Source organism: Cryptomeria japonica, chromosome 11 (assembly GCF_030272615.1).
Source record: "Cryptomeria japonica chromosome 11, Sugi_1.0, whole genome shotgun sequence".
NCBI classification, from domain to species: Eukaryota; Viridiplantae; Streptophyta; class Pinopsida; order Cupressales; family Cupressaceae; genus Cryptomeria; species Cryptomeria japonica.
This window is the reverse complement of record NC_081415.1, coordinates 267,826,499-267,846,464: the sequence shown is the minus strand read 5'-3', so window position 1 is coordinate 267,846,464 and position 19,966 is coordinate 267,826,499. Positions and strand designations below refer to the sequence as shown.

General features: G+C 30.9%; 1 long non-coding RNA gene across 1 annotated transcript; it reads right to left on the bottom strand.

Moving 5' to 3' along the window:
• Positions 1 to 9,689: 9,689 nt before the first annotated feature.
• Positions 9,690 to 16,976, bottom strand: LOC131859980 (uncharacterized). The gene is made up of 2 exons (XR_009359552.1): positions 16,347 to 16,976; positions 9,690 to 10,024 (listed from the first exon to the last, which is right to left on the bottom strand). It is a non-coding gene; the product is annotated as an uncharacterized LOC131859980 (long non-coding RNA).
• Positions 16,977 to 19,966: the final 2,990 nt, after the last annotated feature.

Sequence of the window (19,966 nt, the reverse complement as noted above, 5' to 3'; positions counted from 1 at the left end):
CACACATGTGCTCCACATAAATTGAATATCAAAATTTATTTTAACACACACACACACACACAGTGAATATCAAAGTTTAATCATACACAACACATCAATTCCATATCAAACAAAGTTATCACACACCTATATAATGTCAAGAATACTTCACACAAAGTATAACCACAAAATAAAAACTAGTTTAAACATACTAAAACATAGCCACACACATAAGGTGAATGCCAATGTAAACCTCAAACACACACTGAGTTTGTTCAAATATGACAAAGTTTAAAACACACACACCATCTAAAGTGAATGCCAGTTTTGTTTTAAACATAAACAACGTGAATTCTAAAATTAGTTCAATCACACAAACCACACAAAGTTAACTTCCAACCATACATAAGCACACACACAAATATGCATGCATCCACACAAAGTGAACATCATTAAAGGTTGTTTATACAATGTACATTCCGACCAAGGTGTAAATCAAAGCTCTTTCATACACTCCACGCAAATGATAGAAAAAAAGAATGTTTAAGAACTTTCCAACATGTTTGCACACATGCAATGAATGTCAAATTTAACTTTAAATACAAATGCAAAGAAAAATAAATAAATAAAACTGAATTCCAAACATACTTAACAAAAAGTGCAACTACATACATTAATTGAATGCTAAAATTGTAAAACATGCTAAAGTGCAAACATATTGCACGTGGAATTTTTTTCAAACGTGACAAATTTAAAATATACGCCGCACACATGCCAAAGTTTATAAAATTCCACTCAGATTAAATGAAGTTTTAAAATGCCTAGGTTGTTTATATATACATTCCAGTCAAAGTGTAAATTAAAGTTATTTTGTACACTCCAAAACAAAAAGTACAAACATGTTGCACGTGGAATTTTCTGAAACGCGACAGAGTTAAAACACACCACACAAAGTTCAAAGATAAACACAAATGTCAAAATTCATGAAATTTCACTCAAATTAAATGTTGGAGTTCAAACATGCCTAAGTAAAAACACAAACAATGTGAATGCCAAAATTAGTTCAACCATTTACTTTGCAAATGTCAAAGTTTATAAAATTTCACTCAAATTAAATGTTGGAGTTCAAACATGCCTAAGCAAAAACACAAACAATGTGAATGCAAAAATTAGTTCAACCACACACAAAGTAAATGCCAAAGTTAAAATATACTTATAGAAAGATCACACTTGAAGTAAACACAACACACACAAGATGAATGTCAAAATTTAAAACACATTTTACATATATATAATGAAAATGCACCAAAGTTTAAACATGTACATAAAGGTTGAAGTTAACACTCTTTTGAAAGTGACAATGAGTTCAAATAGACTACCCCTTCACCTCCCTCCCTCAATAAGGAGATGTCTAAGTTCACTCACACATTTCAAATAAAATTAAAAAAATAAGAGCAAAAATTTAAACATGCACACAAAGTGATTGCTAAAGTTCAAACAATAAATATACACAAAATGTATGCCTAATGTTCAAACACACTTCTAACATACAACTAGTGGATGCCAAACATACACACAAAAAATAATATAAAAGATAACTCAAACAAACAATTAATTTATGCCAAAATTCAAACACATGATGAGCACATTAAATGTTAAAGTTCAAACACACACTTCAAATAAACACATTAAAAATAAGTCATTAAAATGGGTACTAAAAATGAGTCATAAAAATAGATTATTAAAAATGAGTACTCAAAATGGGTCATAAAAATGAGTATTTTGAAATGAGTCGTCAAAATGGGTATTGATAAAATGGATATTAAAAATGGGTCATAAATAACAGGTGCTAAAATTGGGCCATAAAATAGGCTATTAAAATGGATACAAAAAAATAGTATTACAAATGGGTCATAAAAATGGGTTTTAAAATGAGAAATGTACTAAAAATGTGACAAGAGCAAAACCCGAGACACATAAAAACACAACAAATTGCAATAAAAGGCTATCACTATTATTTGAAAACTATCTTCAAAACATACAATTACATTCAAGAGGAAATAATCCTCACAGGCTGCAACAACCTACAACAGCTTACAACTACAGAGCTTTTTGGAAACCCTTACAATGCAAATTTTCCAACTTACAACTCACATCCAACAACTCTCCAAAATCTCACTTGCCAAAACTCAACTCACAAGTTGCATCAATGAGTCCTAAATAGCCTCCCCTCTATTTTGGAGCCAAAAATACAATTTAAAATTAAAATTGAGCAATCTAGTGCCAAAACATACAATTTGAATTTCAAAATTGAGCCAAATTTGAAAACTAGAAACTTTTCGAAAAATGGTCCAACTTTCGACAGCCATAACTTTTGAATCCATGATCAGATTGATACATTGTTTGAAGAGTCAAAAAGCTCTCTAAGTGGAGAATATGCTAAAAATTCGCTTTGTCGATTTCCGCCATTTTTAGAGCCACTTAATGCCTCAAATTTGACTCGGAGGAATTTTTTTAATTTTTCAGGAAACTAAAACTTGAATAGCTTTTAACCTAATTCTTTCGCCAAAGTGCTTGTTTTTTCGTTCTCAAGCTTCCCGCAAAATTTGGGCTCCATCTACCTTCAAATTAAAACTTTCTAAAAATAACACGTTGGCTAGAAAAAGCAGCTGGTCAATTCTGAAAGTTGGAATCCCTTATTCGTCCAAATGAGTATCTAGAAATGCAAAAAACATAATAGGCTCCTGCATCAAAATGGGTTATTAAATTGAATCATAAAAATGGGTCTTAAAAATGAAACATAAAACTGGGTCTTAAAAATGAAACATAAAAATGGGGCATAAAAATAGATAATAAAAATGGGTACTATATATAGTAATAAAAAAGGTACTCAAAATGGGTATAAAAAATGATAAAAATTGATACGAAAAGTAGGTCATAAAAATAGATACTAAAAATGGGTCATAAAAATAGATACTAAAAATGGGTACTAATAATAATGGATAATAAAAATGGGTACTATAAATAGTAATAAGAAAGGTACTCAAAATGGGTATAAAAATGATAAAAATTGATACTAAAAGCAGGTACTTACAATGGGTTATAAAAAATGGTTACTAAAAATGGATACTATAAATAGTAATAAAAAAGGTACTCAAAATGGGTATAAAAAATGATAAAAATTGATACTAAAAGTAGTTACAATGGGTTATAAAAATGGTTATTAAAAATGGGTTATAAAAGTGGATACTAAAAAGTGGGTTATTAAAAAGGGATCATAAAAATGGGTACTAAAAATAACTCATAAAAATGAGGAGTAAAAATGGATAATCAAAATGGGTACTAAAAATGGGTCATAAAAAAAAGACTAATAATGAGGTAGCAAAAATGGATCATCAAAATGGGTACTAAAAATGAGTCATAAGAAATAAGTCTAATAATAGAGTACTAAAATTGGGTCATTAAAACGAGTCACTAAATTGGATCCTAAAAAAGGGTCATTAAAAAAAAGTATTCAATATGGATATAAAAATAGGTCATAAAATTAGGTACTAAAAATTGACCATAAAAATGGGTATTAAAATTGAGTCATATACTAAAAATGAATCATAAAAAATGGGTCATATAATGGTTACTAAAAATGGATCATAAAAATGGGTACTAAAAGTTATTCATAAAAATGGGTATTAAAAATAGATACTAAATGGACAATAAAAATGGGTACTTATAACGAGCCATAAAAAATGGATACAAAAAATGGGTTATAAAAATGAGTCATAAAAAATAAGACATAAAATGAGTCATAAAAAATAGGTCATACATTTATGGACACTAAAAATGAGATAAAAATAGGTACTAAAATTAGGTAATAAAAATAGGTCACGAAAATTAATCATTAAAATTGAGTATTTAAAAGTTAAAAATGGGTCATAAAAGAATACAAAAAATGGGTCATAGAAATAGGTTATTAAAATAAGTCATAAAAGTAGATACTAAAAATGAATAATAAAAATCATAAAAAAAATTATGACTGATTTTTAGTATCCAATTTAATAATATTTTTAACGATTTTGAATATCCATTTTTAATACCTATTTATAGTACCATTTCTTTATGATTCCATTTTCATGGCCAACTTTAATGACCAACTTTAATGACCCATTTTTATAACCCATTTTGATGACCAATTTTGATGACCCACTTTGAGTACCCATTTTTTTAGTACTCATTTTGATAACCTATTTTATGCCCAATTTTAAGTACCCATTTTTATCACATATTTTAACAACTTATTTTCAATACCCATTTTATGATCAATTTTTATTACTCATTTTTAGTGATTTTGAGTATCCATTTTGATGACCAATTTTTAGTATCAATTTTATAATATATTTTTATAACCCATTTTATGACTCATTTTTATTGCTCAATTTTAGGACCAATTTTATAGTTTATTTTATGACCTATTTTTAGTACCATTTTTTTAAGACCAATTTATATAGCTCATTTTTAGTATACTTCTATGGCTCATTTTTATGGTCCATTTTGATGACTCATTTTTATGATCTATTTATATGATCTATTTTTATGACCCCTTTTTAGTATCCATTTTAAGAACTTACTTTTAATACCCATTTAATTACCTATTTTAGTACTCATTTTTATGATCAATTTTCATGCCCCATTTTTATGATATATTTTAAAGACCCACTTTTATAACCATTTGATTCATTTTGACAACCCATTTATGCCTCATTTTGAGTATCCTTTTTTAATTTTAGTATCCATTTTGATGACCCATTTTTTAATACTTATTTTTATGATCCATTTTGGAGCACCCATTTTGATGACATTTTTTAGTACTCATTTTTATTACCTGTTTTTAGTACTCATTTTGATGACACATTTTTATGATCAATTTTCATGCCCCATTTTTATGATCAATTTTAATTACCCATTTTGATGACCCACTTTTATAACCAATTTGAATCATTTATTTATGACTCATTTTGAGTACCTTTTTTAAATTTTAGTACACATTTTGATGCCCCATTTTTATGATACATTTTAATGACCCATTTTGATGACCCACTTTTATAATCATTTTGATTCATTTTGACAACCCATTTATGACTCATTTTGAGTACCCTTTTTTTAGTACTTATTTTTATGATCCATTTTGGAGCACCTATTTTGATGACAATTTTTAGTACCCATTTTTATTACTTATTTTGAGTACCCATTTTTAGTACTCTTTTTTATGATCCATTTTGAATACTCATTTACATCTCTATTTTTAAATATTCAAATCTATTTGCTCGTGGCGAAAGTTTTTTTGCTACCACAAAAAGAGTCAGGGGCATACAATGAAAATTGTAATATACCACTAACTTTAAGTACCCACTTTCAGGACCCATTTTTTGACCCATTTCGATTATGCATTTTTAGAACTCATTTTAATGACCCAATTTTATAACCTATTTTTGCACTTATTTTAATGACTTGCTTTTACTACACAATCGAAGTGAATGCCAGCAAACAATATAAGGAGGATGTCAACATCACTCAAACAAAATGGGAAAGTTCATATATAGTTCCAACAACACTAGTGAATGCCAAAATGAAACACACTAGACATGAAAGTTTAAAATGAAGCTCAAGAATACACTTCATATAAAAACACACACAAAGTGAATGCATTCAATCAATATAAGGAGATTAAGGATATGCCAAAATCTAAACATGCACACAAATAGTTTTCAAAATAAATGCACCCAATGAATACCAAAGTTACCAAAATAAATGCCTAAAGTTCAAATACAATTCCAAATACAATTCCGACAACCAGTGGATGCCAAAATGGAACACACATTAAACATTTAATCTTAAAAGTCACTTCAAACAAACAATTAGTAAAATGGAACACATATTAAACATATGCCAAAATTCAAACACTTATAAAATGCAAAGAAAGTGCCAAAGTCAATTCAAATATTCAAACTCAGGGTTCAATAAACAATAAATAAATAAAACACGTACTTCACACAAATGTAAATAAAGCACAAAACAAACATGTTTACGCTACCACTTGCTAATATAGAACAATATTGATAATCAAACCACTAATGCTCACACTGTAATGAATATGAAAGTTCAAAATATACACATGCCAAATTAAAAACATAAAAAAAAGGTTATCAAACTTCAAACATATATCATATAAAGTTTGTTTAGAGACAGATTAAATGCTAAATTTTAAATATGCCTAATATAAAAATGTTTCACAAAAAAGTTACTTCAATCACACAGAAAGTAAGCAATTAATTAAGTTCAAACTCATTATTGTACAAACACAAAAATGAATGGCAAGATTCACACACACTTCACACTATAATTCAAATGCAAGATAGGTGAATGTCACAGTACACTATTCACACAAAGTAAATCTGAAAGTTCAAGCATATAAACACATACTAAAAGTACAATAAAACAAAATTGTCAAAGTTAAATGGCATTTCATGCATAATTTGTTCAAACACACAATCCATATTTAAAGCATATTGGAAGGTCAAACACATTGCACATATAGTTTATTTAGACACAATTTACACATTTACAAAGTAAATTCTTAAGGTTAAAAATACCCAAAGTTGAGTTCTCTTCACATACTAAACACATAGTAAATCTGAAAGTTCAAGCATATAAACACATACTAAAAGTACAATAAAACAAAGTTGTCAAAGTTAAATGACATTTCACACATAATTTGTTCAAACACACAATCCATATTTAAAGCATATTGGAAGGTCAAACACGCATTGCGCATATAGTTTATTTAGACACATATACAAAGTAAATTCTTAAGTTTAAAAATACCCAAAGTTGAGTTCTCTTCACATATGGAGTTTGTTCAAACATACTAAGTACAAACACACATAAATGAACACATGCCTAATTTGAAAATGTTTCACAAAAAATAAACACTCAGAGTTCAAACACATCAAAGCACAAAACAAACTAAGTTCACAAACACTTCACACTATAATTCAAACATGCAACATAGGTGAATGTCAAAATACACTATTTGAACAAAGTGAATTTGAAAGTTCAAGCATATAAATAAACACATACCAAAGTACAACACTACAAGGTCGTCGTTAAAAATCGCATGACATTTCACACACAATTTGTTCAAACACACAATTTTAAAGCAGATGTGAAGTTCAATCACATTTCACATATAGTTTTAGACACAATTTACACATGCCTAATTTGAAAATATTTCACAAAAAGTAGACACTCACTAAGTGAATGCTGAAATTCACACACTTCACACTATAATTTAAACACGAAGCATAAGTGAATGCCAAAGTTCACACACACTTCACACTATACTTCAAACATGCAACATAGGTGAATGTCAAAGTACATTATTCACACAACGTGAATTTGAAAGTTCAAGCATATAAACACATACCAAAGTACCAACACAACAAAGTTGTTGTCGAAGTCAAATGATATTTCACATGCAATTTGTTCAAACACACAATCCATATTAAAAGCAGATGTTAAATTCAAACACATTTTACATAAAGTTTGCATATATAATTTATTTAGACACAATTTGCACATATACAAAGTAAATGCTTGAATTTAAAAATACCCAAATTCACACACACTTCACACTATAATTTAAAACACGCAACATAGGTGAATGACAAAGTTCACACACACTTCACACTATAATTTAAACATGCAATTTGTTCAAACACACAATCCATATTAAAAGCAGATGTTAAATTCAAACACATTTTACATAAAGTTTGCATATATAATTTATTTAGACACAATTTGCACATATACAAAGTAAATGCTTGAATTTAAAAATACCCAAATTCACACACACTTCACACTATAATTTAAAACACGCAACATAGGTGAATGACAAAGTTCACACACACACTTCACACTATAATTTAAACATGCAACATAGGTGAATGGCAAAGTTCACACACACTTCACACTATACTTCAAACATGCAACATAGGTGAACGTCAAAGTACATTATTCACACAATGTGAATTTGAAAGTTCAAGCATATAAACACATACCAAAGTACAACACAACAAAGTTGTTGTCGAAGTCAAATGATATTTCACATGCAACTTGTTCATACACACAATCCATATTTAAAGCAGATGTTAAGTTCAAACACATTTCACATATAGTTTATTTAGACACAATTTGCACATATACAAAAGTAAATGCTCAAATTTAAACATATCCAAAAAAGAACAAACAAACAAAAAATAACACATGCCTAATTTGAAAATGTTTCACAAAAAGTAATCAAACAAAGTGAATGTGGAAGGTCAAACATGCAGAAAGTGAATGGCAAAATCAAGTTCCTCAAACAAAATGAATGTCCAAGTTCAAACATGCTTCACACAAATTTAGTTCCAACCACACACGTAGTAAATATTAGAGTTCAATACACACAAAGTAAATACACAAAGTAAATGCCAAGGTTAAAAAACACACACTTCACTTAAAGTTAGCTAAACTAACACAAGACAAATATGAAAAATAAAATCACAATTCACACATACAAAGTAATCAAACATGCACATAAGTGTGTCAAAGATTGAAAAGTGAGAACACACCCACCCACACAAACTAACAAACAATAAGAGGATAAATATAAAATTTGATAAAATAATTTAACCACACTTCATACAAAGTTCAAATATGCACAACATAAATACACACTTCCAACAAAGAAATAGTGGATGTTAAAATTAAACACACTAAACAAAAAAGGTTAGAAGATACTTCAAACAAATAACTAATATATATACCAAAGTTCAAACACACAAACTAAATGCCAAAGCTCAAGCAAACACTTCATATAAACACACAAAACAGGAATGTCAAAGTCAATAGAGATGTCAAAGTTGATGATGCCAAAATTCAAACATAAACATAATATGAATGTCAAAGTTCTAACAATGAATGTAGTACACAAAGTAAATGCCTAAAATTCAAACACACTTTGCACAACTAGTAGATGCCAAAGTGCAACACACTAAGCATAAAAGTTTAAAAGTCGCTTCAAAATGTCAAAATAAGCACAAATGAAAAATAACACAACACTAATTGCTACAATATTACCAAAAGAATATTATGATATTTTAATTACATTGCATCGCAAATGTCTAGTTACAAGGTAATGAAATAAAATAAAAATTGAAAAAAATAATCTAAAAACTAAAAAAAATATTAACACAAAACTGAAAACTGAAAAGATGGCCATGGCTATGACCATTCTTTGCAGCCTAGGAAGGGGGAATCAACCCCTCCCAAATAAAAATAATGGCATTAAATAATAAATTAGTTTACATATTAAACTTTGTAATTTAAACTATTAAAAATTTAAATTTTCACACATTTGTACAGTCTGTCAACCATGGTTTAATTTGGATTGGTTTTCCAGCCAATAAAATAAAAAACGATTAAATTTAATATTATTGAAGTAAAGAAGATTCAATAAATAACTTCAATGGAAATATACGAATACTCACCCAATGTTACATATGCACCAAAACTTCCAAATAGAACAAAAATCTAAACTGCCTAATTCTGTAATACAAATATATAAAATGATAGTTTCGACAAAATATGCTCTAGATTTCTGAATTATACTGTGTGCAATTTTCTTTCTAAAATAGCACTTCTCCATAAAGCACATCCCACCCGAGCAATATATGTATACATTTATTTTTTACAGGAATAGGGATTCCACAAGGATGGTAATGACAATGAATATTTGGAAATATAACTAAAAGATGCAAGTGCATGTTTTCCAGTAACAAAACAACCTAAAAAATTGGTCCAGGGCATTGATTTGTAGGAGGAGAATTTGAGTAGGGAAAAGGAAAAAGCAAGGCAGAAAAAAAGAACTGGGATGAAAACTATGGTCGAAGGTGGGTCAGGCTGCTGGAATGATAGAGTGATGACACCCCCACCGTTCAAGAAGATTATAACACTGCATGATACAGAATAGAAAATGAAAATATTAACACTCGATGGTACATCAGTTCCCTCTGTTTCACTTATTTTCATTTTCCTAACTTGGTAGATCTGACAAATTTAAATCACAGTTCAATATAGCAAAAGTTGGAAAGGAAAAAATAAAAAAATTACAGACCCGTTCAAAATACCCCATAGAACAAGTAGATCAACAATGGACTCTGGTGATTTCCAGCTGCTTAGATGCAGAGCTCTAGGAAGGATAGAATTTATATCAAACAGTTCAGGATAAAAGATTGCAGGTATATTTTCAAAATGGAAAAACAAAGAAATAGCAAGATTTTGTAAATATTGGAAAAACAAAGAAAAATATTTAAAATAATAGACAGAAATTATATGTAGATATTTGTTCATGATTGGTTATGCATAAAATGAAAAGTTCTGTTGTAAGCACTAAAATTAGGACCATATGCGTGTTCCTTAACCATCATCAAGAAATAATTGTTCCTTGAAATAGATTAGAGAGGGGAACGAATGTCAATGACAATAGATACATAAATTGCTTTCTGGCTTTTGCTGCTGAGAATGACTTGAATTGGAAAAGTTGCATTGGATGTAACATATGGCGTACTTGCTGGGGACTGGACTCAACCAAGAAATGCAAGTTTTCTAGCAAGATAGATTAAGTGTTTTGCAACAGCCATTTCAAAGTGAGTTTTACTTGAATAACAAGCTCTATAATTTCATACGAATCTAATTCATAAATACTTAATGAATACTTGGGCTCTCTACATGTTCACAGATCCTTCTCTGGGATCTATAACAGTCAGGCAGTCCAGGAGAAAAAAAAAAGCCTCACATATGCAGAATCAGGCACACAAATCCATAGTTCAGATCTTCTTGACTTATCTGTTATACTGGTATACAAAATAGTGGCCTCAAGCTTGGGATCCAGCAATGTGAAGGTGATCTTGGACAATCGTATCAGCAGACCTGGATGGTGTTGCAGTAAATCGGATGGCAATGGATTCTTTTGGGACAAGGACTTTAAGTCAGATGTATGGATTATAGTCCGGACAATAGTGGCTTCAACGTTCAACGGGACTAGTCAGGTTGTGGGAACGAGTCTAAGAAATGAACTCAGAGGTCCAAAGCAAAACCAAAATGATTGGTGTAAATAGATGCAGACTGGAGCAGAGGCCGTCCACAAAGCAAATCCTTACGTGTTGGTTATACTCTCAGGCATCAAGCTAATCCACGGTTCCAACTAAATTCTTCTTGTAGATTTGCTTTCCCTTTTTCTTTACCTAAACTCTACCATGACTACGCTACCAACCAACATAGATTACGCCATTAAAACTAACTATATCAAACTCTATTTATTTTTTATATATTTGTTTTGGTGCGTATCAGGTCATGTGGCATGTTAAGTCTAGGTGTTAAAGATGATAAAACCATTAAACCCACGAATCTCTCTTATTGAAGGGGCTTCCATAGGTTTGACAGTAGTAAAAAAAACTATTATCTTATCTTATTATTCGAACATGTTCACAAGTTGGTGGAAGCAATTACAACATTTTTCAGCTGTGCATGACTGCATTGCACTGGACTGTCAAAATTATAAGCATTTAATTGTAGATTTTCGAAGAAATTCTGATCAAGTATAGATTGTAAACACCATTGAGGTTAATGAAAAAACAAAGAAGCCTCAGAATGATCTTGCATAGAAGAATACAAATAAGGAAGAGACCAGAACCCACACCTATCATCTTGCAGAGAGATAGTGTCAAGGAAGATAAGAATGCTGTTGGCTGTACCCACCCACCCAATTTTATCCATCTGGGCTCCTAAAGTTGGTCAAGGGCTCTGGATTGTGAAGAATCTTCAGCCTGAAGGACTTCTTGATGGCCAGACTCAATGGAGAAGCCATTGAGACCAAAAGGATTAGGATTTATTCATATTCGTGATCAGGGATAGGCTACAAATGCATGCATTTTCATCACTCACAATTCACTCTAAACACTGCTATTGAAAAAGCATACTCACTGTTCAGAAGAATTAGCCATTGAAGCTAAATCACACCACCAGATTTATTCAGATTTATTCTTCTTATAACAGATGCATGGTACATAATTGAAAATGAAAATAAGTGAAGCAAAGGCAACAGTTGAGGTATTGAGGCCTGTAAATTTGTTCTTATATTTGACAGTTTATGACAAAAATGATAACATATTGATCAGGCTAATTCCACACATCACTATTAGAATCACAGATAGTAAAACCAGTCATGTATCGAAGCGATGAATTTTTTTACTGTTGTAATTGCAACTATCCCAAGAGACATAATAAAGGGGGCAAAGCATTTTGAAAAAGATACGCCCAATTCATGATTTGGGCACATCATATAGACCATAACAAGTGACAGAAGGCATATGAATTGTTTGACAAAATGTCTCAATGGCTGCACAAGGGATTTAAAAGAAAAACTAACAAAAGGTCAGTTTACGTAGGATTGTAGTGGTCTATATATTGGAGCTCATGGATTTTTTTAAGTGTCAAAATATGATACTCACTCCAATTAGGTTCAATATTAGGGAGAGAGGACTAACCTAAATTACCTTTAAAATTAATTTTCAGTTTCAAGTATAATAAATATGTTATAGTTCTTTTTTTCACATATATCTAATATCAGTAGTCAACTTACGACATGGTTATCGCTATCCATTTATTATAGTAAAGATCTATTAGAGTAAAACATTTTCCAATTACTAATTCATGTTTTCCAATAACGACCTACAATGGGAGAATTGATCCAGAGCATCAAAATTTGGGGAAGGAGAATTTGAATAAGGAAAAGGAAAGCAAGGCAGAAAAAAGAAACCAGCGATAAAAACCATGGCCGCAGGCAACATAAGTTCAAGAAGCTTATAATTTAACACTGCATAGTACAGAATAGAAAAAATAAAAAATATTAACACTGCATAGTACATCTGTTGCCTTTGCTTCAGTTATTTTCATTTTTCCTAACTTGGTAGATCAACAAATTCAAACCATAGTTCAATATAGCAAAAGTTGTGTAGGATAAACTAAAAATTTTACATAATTGATCAATGTAGATCAACAATGCCCTACGGTGATTTCCGGCTGCTTTAATGTAGAGCTCAATAGGATAAAAGATTGCAGGTATGTTTTCCAAACCTTACAGAATCAAGGAAACAAAAAAAAATTTGTAAAAAAATGTAAATATTGAAAAACAGAGAAAATTGTTTAAATTAATAGATAGAAATTATATAGATAACTGTTCATGATGGTAGCCCCAGAAATAGAGTTGCATGCTACTCTGAATGCGGCTACAATTAAAAGTAAGGTGTGCAGATGATGAAAGTGGTACTGTAAAAATTTCAGATCCAGTTGGCTGTATCCATTCACCCAACTGTATCCATATGGGCTCCTAAAGTCAATCAAGGGCTCTTGATTGTGAAGAATCCTCAGCCTGAAGGACCTCTTGATTGAGGCCGGACTTGATGAAGGAACCATTCAGACCGTTTCTTCATATTCGTGATTCACTCTAAACACTGCTATCGAAAAAAGCATATTCACCATTCAGAAGAATCAGCTATTGAAGCTAAATCACACCACCAGATTTATTCTTCTTATAATAGATGCATAGTATAGAATAGAAAATGAAAACAAGTGGAGCAAAGGCAACAGTTGAGGTATCTATATTTGACAGCTTACAACGAAAATAGTGGATACTATATCGATCAGGCTAATTCCACACAACTTTTAGTAGAATCACAGATGGTAAAACCAGTCATGTATCTAAGCAATCATGTTTTTTACTGTTACAATTGCAATTACCTCGAGAAACATAATAAAGAGGGTGTAGCATTTGAAAAAGATACACCCATTTTTTTATTTGGTCACATCAGATAGACCATAACAAGCAACAGACAAGACATGAATTGTTTGACAAAATGTCTCAATGAATGTGCACAGGATTTAAAAGGAAAATTAACAAAATGACAGTTTATGCAGGATTCTAATGGTCTGCAATGTGCATATTGGAGCTCATGGATTTTTTTAGTGTCAAAATCTGACCCCCACTCTAATTAGATCCAATATTAGGGAGGGAGGACTAACCTAAATTATATCTAAAAATTTTCAATTTCAAGTATAATAAATATGTCAACAGTTTATTTTCGTAGAAGTAAACAAAGTACCATAATCACATATCTCTGTAATCAAGTATTACAACATGGTTACCACAATCCATTAATATCTCATTCATATGTTCACTTTCTTTCAAAGAGTTGATTAGCAGCTTAATAGCAATCTGAATAGATCTAGGAATTGGAATGACTGCCCTTCGTAGATGATCTCATTTAAAATAAAGTGGATGGTTTCCTTGCACTCCAAGTTTATACATATGCTTATCCATGCATGCATGTCTCATCTCATCACCACACAGCTCAGAAAGAGGCCGTTCTTAAAAAAACATTAGTGACAAAAGCTTTTAATTCTCGCATAAGAAGCATTTGGAACAAAAGAAAAAGCTCTTGGCTGAGGTCTTCAGAAAGGATGGATGCAGTAGAAAACAAATAAGAAGAGTTTCCACAAAACAACTGGTGCGCAAACACATTGGCAGAGGATTGAAGTTTCAACAGATCAACTGCTAAGGTTTCCTTACATTAAAAAATTTCCAATAAGATTGCTAGAATTTTGAAGCGCCAGAACTTCAAGGAAATTATCATTGCTAAGGACTTAAAAGAATAATTGGAGCCTAATTTGTGTACTAGGATCTATCACATCAATGCTGTTGAAGATCCTACATAGGAGAGACAGACAGATTGATTTAATGCTGTTGAAGATCCTACATAGGAGAGACAGACAGATTGATTTAAGCGAGGATTGAAGAGCAGACCGTAGACATTTGTTTCAAGTTTCAACAATATGGAGAATATATAATGCTATTACCTTGAAGTTTCAACAGACCAACTGCTAAGATTTCCTTACATTAAAATTTTTTTCCTTACATTAAAAAATTTCCAATAAGATTGCTAGAATTTTGAAGCGCCAGAACTTCAAGGAAATTATCATTCCCATTGAGCAAGGTAAGGACTTAAAAGAATAATTGGAGCCTAATTTGTGTATTAGGTATTAGGATCTATCACATCAAAGCTGTTCAAGATCCTACATAGGAGAGACGGACAGATTGATTTAAGCACGGATTGAAGAGCAGACCATAGACATTTGTTTCAACTTTCAACAATATGGAGAGTATATAATGCTATTTTGTTTTGTTTATTTAGTCTTGATTAGATTATAGTCCCTTTTATTTGTTTTATATCATACAATTCAAATCACACAAGACATCATATCAATACAACAATACTAGAGACACCACATAAAGCATGGCTAAACAACACAACACATTTCAAAGCAATTAAAGATACTATATGACATCACGCAAAGCATCCCGAGACCCACTGTTTGGAATGACTTGAATCAAAACATTAAGCCAAACCAAATCACTTGACTCAATCTTGTAATGGCTTGGATCATAGCAACAAAGTTCAATTCCAGCCAATTGACACCATTCTTGGAATGACTTACATCAAAACAACATTTTCTAATTCCAATTCCATCTGACACATTAGACTTCATTTCTTTGTAAATTTTTATTTGACGCACTTACAATTAAGCAATACCAACTAGGTGTTCCTTCTATGAAAATAGGTAACACTGCCAAAAATGCTGCTTAACGTGTATAGTATTCATAGTAGATAATCCAACATGGAAGCTACTCTATGGCTAACCACACATAATAATAAAAGGACCCTCCATGTTTATCACAAGGATACTCCTCGTTTATCACAAGTTCTTCATTGTACTACAATACGTTGTACCAACCTCTATTTATCAGGTCAGAAGACTCCATCATACTTGAAGATCTCCCAGGAAATAGTGGTTGAAGTATGCAATGTGTAGAAACATGTCTATGTCCTCTATACTTGAAGTATGCAGTGTGTAGAAACATGTCTATGTCCTCTATACTTGAAGCATGCGATGCGTAGAAACATGCCTACGCCTATGATCTTTGGGGACATGATCGGACATGACCTATTGGGTCAACTAGACATCTCAAATGAAAAGTATGTGTCATTTTAGCTTTAAGGGTTGATAATTCTGGTTCTAGGCCCACACACCCAAAAACACAAAATCATCAAAAAAAGTAAAAGCCAACATTACAAATTAGACACTTCGGACCTATGTTTGACAAAATATCTGAATGGCTGCACAAGGGATTTAAAGGGAAAATTAGCAGATAGACATACCTGAATGTAGATGCGACTGAGACTAAGGGCAGAGCCTTCCTTCCTCCCCTGTAGTTTTGTCATTCAACCCAAAATGCGGATTAGCAGGCCAACCTCTCTCTTAACTGCTAAGGAGGAAATTGGAGATGGAATCAGCTTGCCTTCCCTCTTCAATTGTCGCTTCCTTTTGCTCTGCCTCTGCTCTTTGTCTTCCCTCAAATAGAAAAACCAACCCAAAAACCAAATCACAGAAGAAGAACAGTACAAAACCCTTATCAGAAAACATGGAAAATCACAAAAAAATAAAAATAAAACAAACATAAAACACCAAGAAAAAACACTGACAAAAAAACCAACAATAAAAAATACACCAACCCTCGCTAATCCACAAGAACAGTCTCGCTGCCATTTATAAGAGATGAACATACAGCAACGGACTGCTTTTTAAAACAGTAGTAAACAGTAACGGTCATTGCTTTTTAAAACGGTCATATTTTTTAGTAGCTAACGGATGGCCATTCCTTCTAAGTTCCATGGCTGTAGTTTCAGAGCCGTTGGGGAAGCACGCTCCACACAGGGTTAAATCCACAAATTACAAGAATACATTTTATGCTAAATTATTTCTGGAGAATTTTTTGTATCACACCCTGTAATGCATCATCAATGGAGAGCACAAAAGGAAAATTTATTTCTATTAATTCAAATGAATAGGATTTTAATATGAAGTTTAATTCAGATAAGAATTGTTATATTTAAAAAATTAATTAAATAAATTAAAAAGTTATTTAAAATATAATTTACATTAGTTTAAACAGATTGTATACAACATAAATTAATTTGGATTAAATTAGTGTTGATAATTTAGAAATAAATATTAATAATAGATATAAGGTTTCTACAATCCATTAGATCTCAATTAGCTATTTTTCTGATTTGATGCAAAAATCTAAACACAATCAAATCTGAAAATAGCTGATTGATAAATATTAACATTAAAAAATCAACTGATGCAAAAATCTACACACAATCAAATCCAAAAATAGCTGATTGATAAATATTAACATTAAAAAATCAATTAAAAATAAAAGATGTAGATAACTAATAATTTAATGACAATGCTATCTAATAGAATCAATGTGCTATGATATGCTCTTATAATCCATTCCATCTATAAGATTCAAGAAATTAAAGATTAGTAATCAATTTTCTACAATATGCCCTTATAATCAATTGCATCTATAAGATTCAAGAAATTAAAGATTAGTGAACCAAAGAAATAAATAATAAATTACTTAAAGAGTGAAATATGGGGGAAAAAAGAAACGAGACTAAAATATGAATGGACCATGAGAGAGACAAAGTACCATGGACAACATATGAAGCTCCCTTATAAACAAATAATCACGAAGAGATGAAGTTTAACAATACTTGAGAAATCTAAATAAGATGATTACATGAAAGAAAATCAAGAATGGGTAGTTCATTGAAGATATAAAACAATAATGAGGTGAAAGATATTTGTTGAAATTAGAGATAAAATTATACATAAAATTGAGGGTCGAAGCAAGGTATATTTTAAGAATTGAACCCTAGAAAATTCTATAAAAAGCTTGTGAAGCCCCTATATAGAGACCTAATCCTCATGATGATTTTTGCCTATGATCCCAAGTGATCGAGTGGGTGGCTATTTTTATATTAAAATATAAATTAAAAATAAATTGTGGAGAATTGGGAAACCGAAATTCATTCTTGTTTGTAATCTATTTAGTAAATTAGGACCTAAATTTTTAATAAAATATTAATTGAGGTGACAAAAGAAAACTAATTTTTATATAGTTTAAGATTTGAGGTGGTGAAATAAGGTTAAATTTATAATATTTTTTAAAGGAGATCACAAAGTAAGCCTATATTTCTCGAGGTGGAAAATTAAGCTTAAGCTACCCATAAATTTTCAATTGAGGGAACAAATCAAGCCTAAATTTCAATTACTTTATATTTGAGTTGGCAAATTTAAACCTAAAGTAATTTGTAATTGTGGTGATGAATTAAAACTAAATTAATATTATTTCTACATCAAGTGGAAAATTGTTAAAACTAAAAATATGTGTGCATATCTTACGTAATGTATCATATGATACTTTATGTGAAAAGATAGCCTTGGGCATCACTATGGTTTTAATTTAATTTAACAATAGTTTGAGTGAAAAGATGACATTTGTCATCACCAATATTTTTATTTAATTTTTTTGTAAAAAGATAGACTTCATTATCATTAATGTTTTCATTTAACTCAATACATTAGAAGTATCACATGACATTTTTTAAGATATGCACAAATGTTTTGATAATTATAGAAACAAAACAAAGGTGCTAACCCTATATACAAAAAACTCGAAGGCAACATAAACAAGTCATTAACAACATATTAACAATGCCAAACAGTCCAAACTTAAAAATATAAAAAATAAATATAAACCTTATAATTAAACGAGTTTTTAGCAGTATTAAAGTATAAAATACTTAACAAAAAACCACCAAAAAAGACAACCACAAGGTGGTTAGGTAAACATTTTTTCCCTAGCCTTTAGTAAGGAATTTAGACATATTTTTATAAATTGCCTTCATTTTCAACATCTTTCCCTAGGACCTTCTTCTACAGTAGTCACAAAGTGGTGATCGGACTATGCATAAATTTTGAACTAAACCTAAATATGTGCACCATCTTTTTCTCCAAGTTCATGTGCTGGGAATATAAGTTTATGTTTTCATTGATGTCAAACTTGTTTGGTATTGTCATTAATGTCACAAATGAAGTTGAGTTTGTGTTGTTTGTAGTCATGACAAAGGTGAAGAAGAAGTTGAAGTTATTCAATTGTGTGGTTGTGGTATGTGGTCCAAAAATGAGTGTTCAGATGTTGTTTTGTTGTCTGGAGGTGACATTGAGTGAGTATGAGGTGTTTTTGGAAGATGAAAAGTAGTGGAAGTTACAATATGCAGGAAAGAGTATTTAATGCCATTATGGAGGATGCTCTACTTTCTTCCAATTTTGGATGATGATGACTTGCAGTTCTAGATATAATGTCTACATTCTATGGATGTTACACTATCATGTTTTTAGGTCCTCTTTCGCTTAGATGGTAAAGTTGGTGGTTACAATTTGTTGACAGTGATGTTGTCTGTCAGGATTGGTCTGGAGAATGCTCTGTATTTCTTTGCTATGATGATTGAAGTATTGCATCTTGGAGGAAATGCCCATATGGTTTGTGCATTTTTCCAATTCATATTTTATGTGTAGATTTGTTTAATAAGTGAATTTATGCTATTATGTTGTTCGGTGTGGTAAATTGTGTGGGTCTCTGGTCAACTCAGTTGATTTATCTTATTTAGATCATACTCTTTTGGTCTAGATATGCTTTGGAGGTTGAATTAAGATGTTGTTATGGGTCTTACCATGGCATGTGGAGATCCGCATTGAGTAATTTACATTGGATAATGTTTTTTGGGTTAATTGGTTAACATGCTTTATTGTTTGTCTACATGTTACGTTTGATGCATATTTTCGAGGATGTGTTAGTGCGTATAGTTTGTTGGAATTGACTTTGGAAGACATGTTGTGATGTATTTGGGTCCTCTTTATCTCC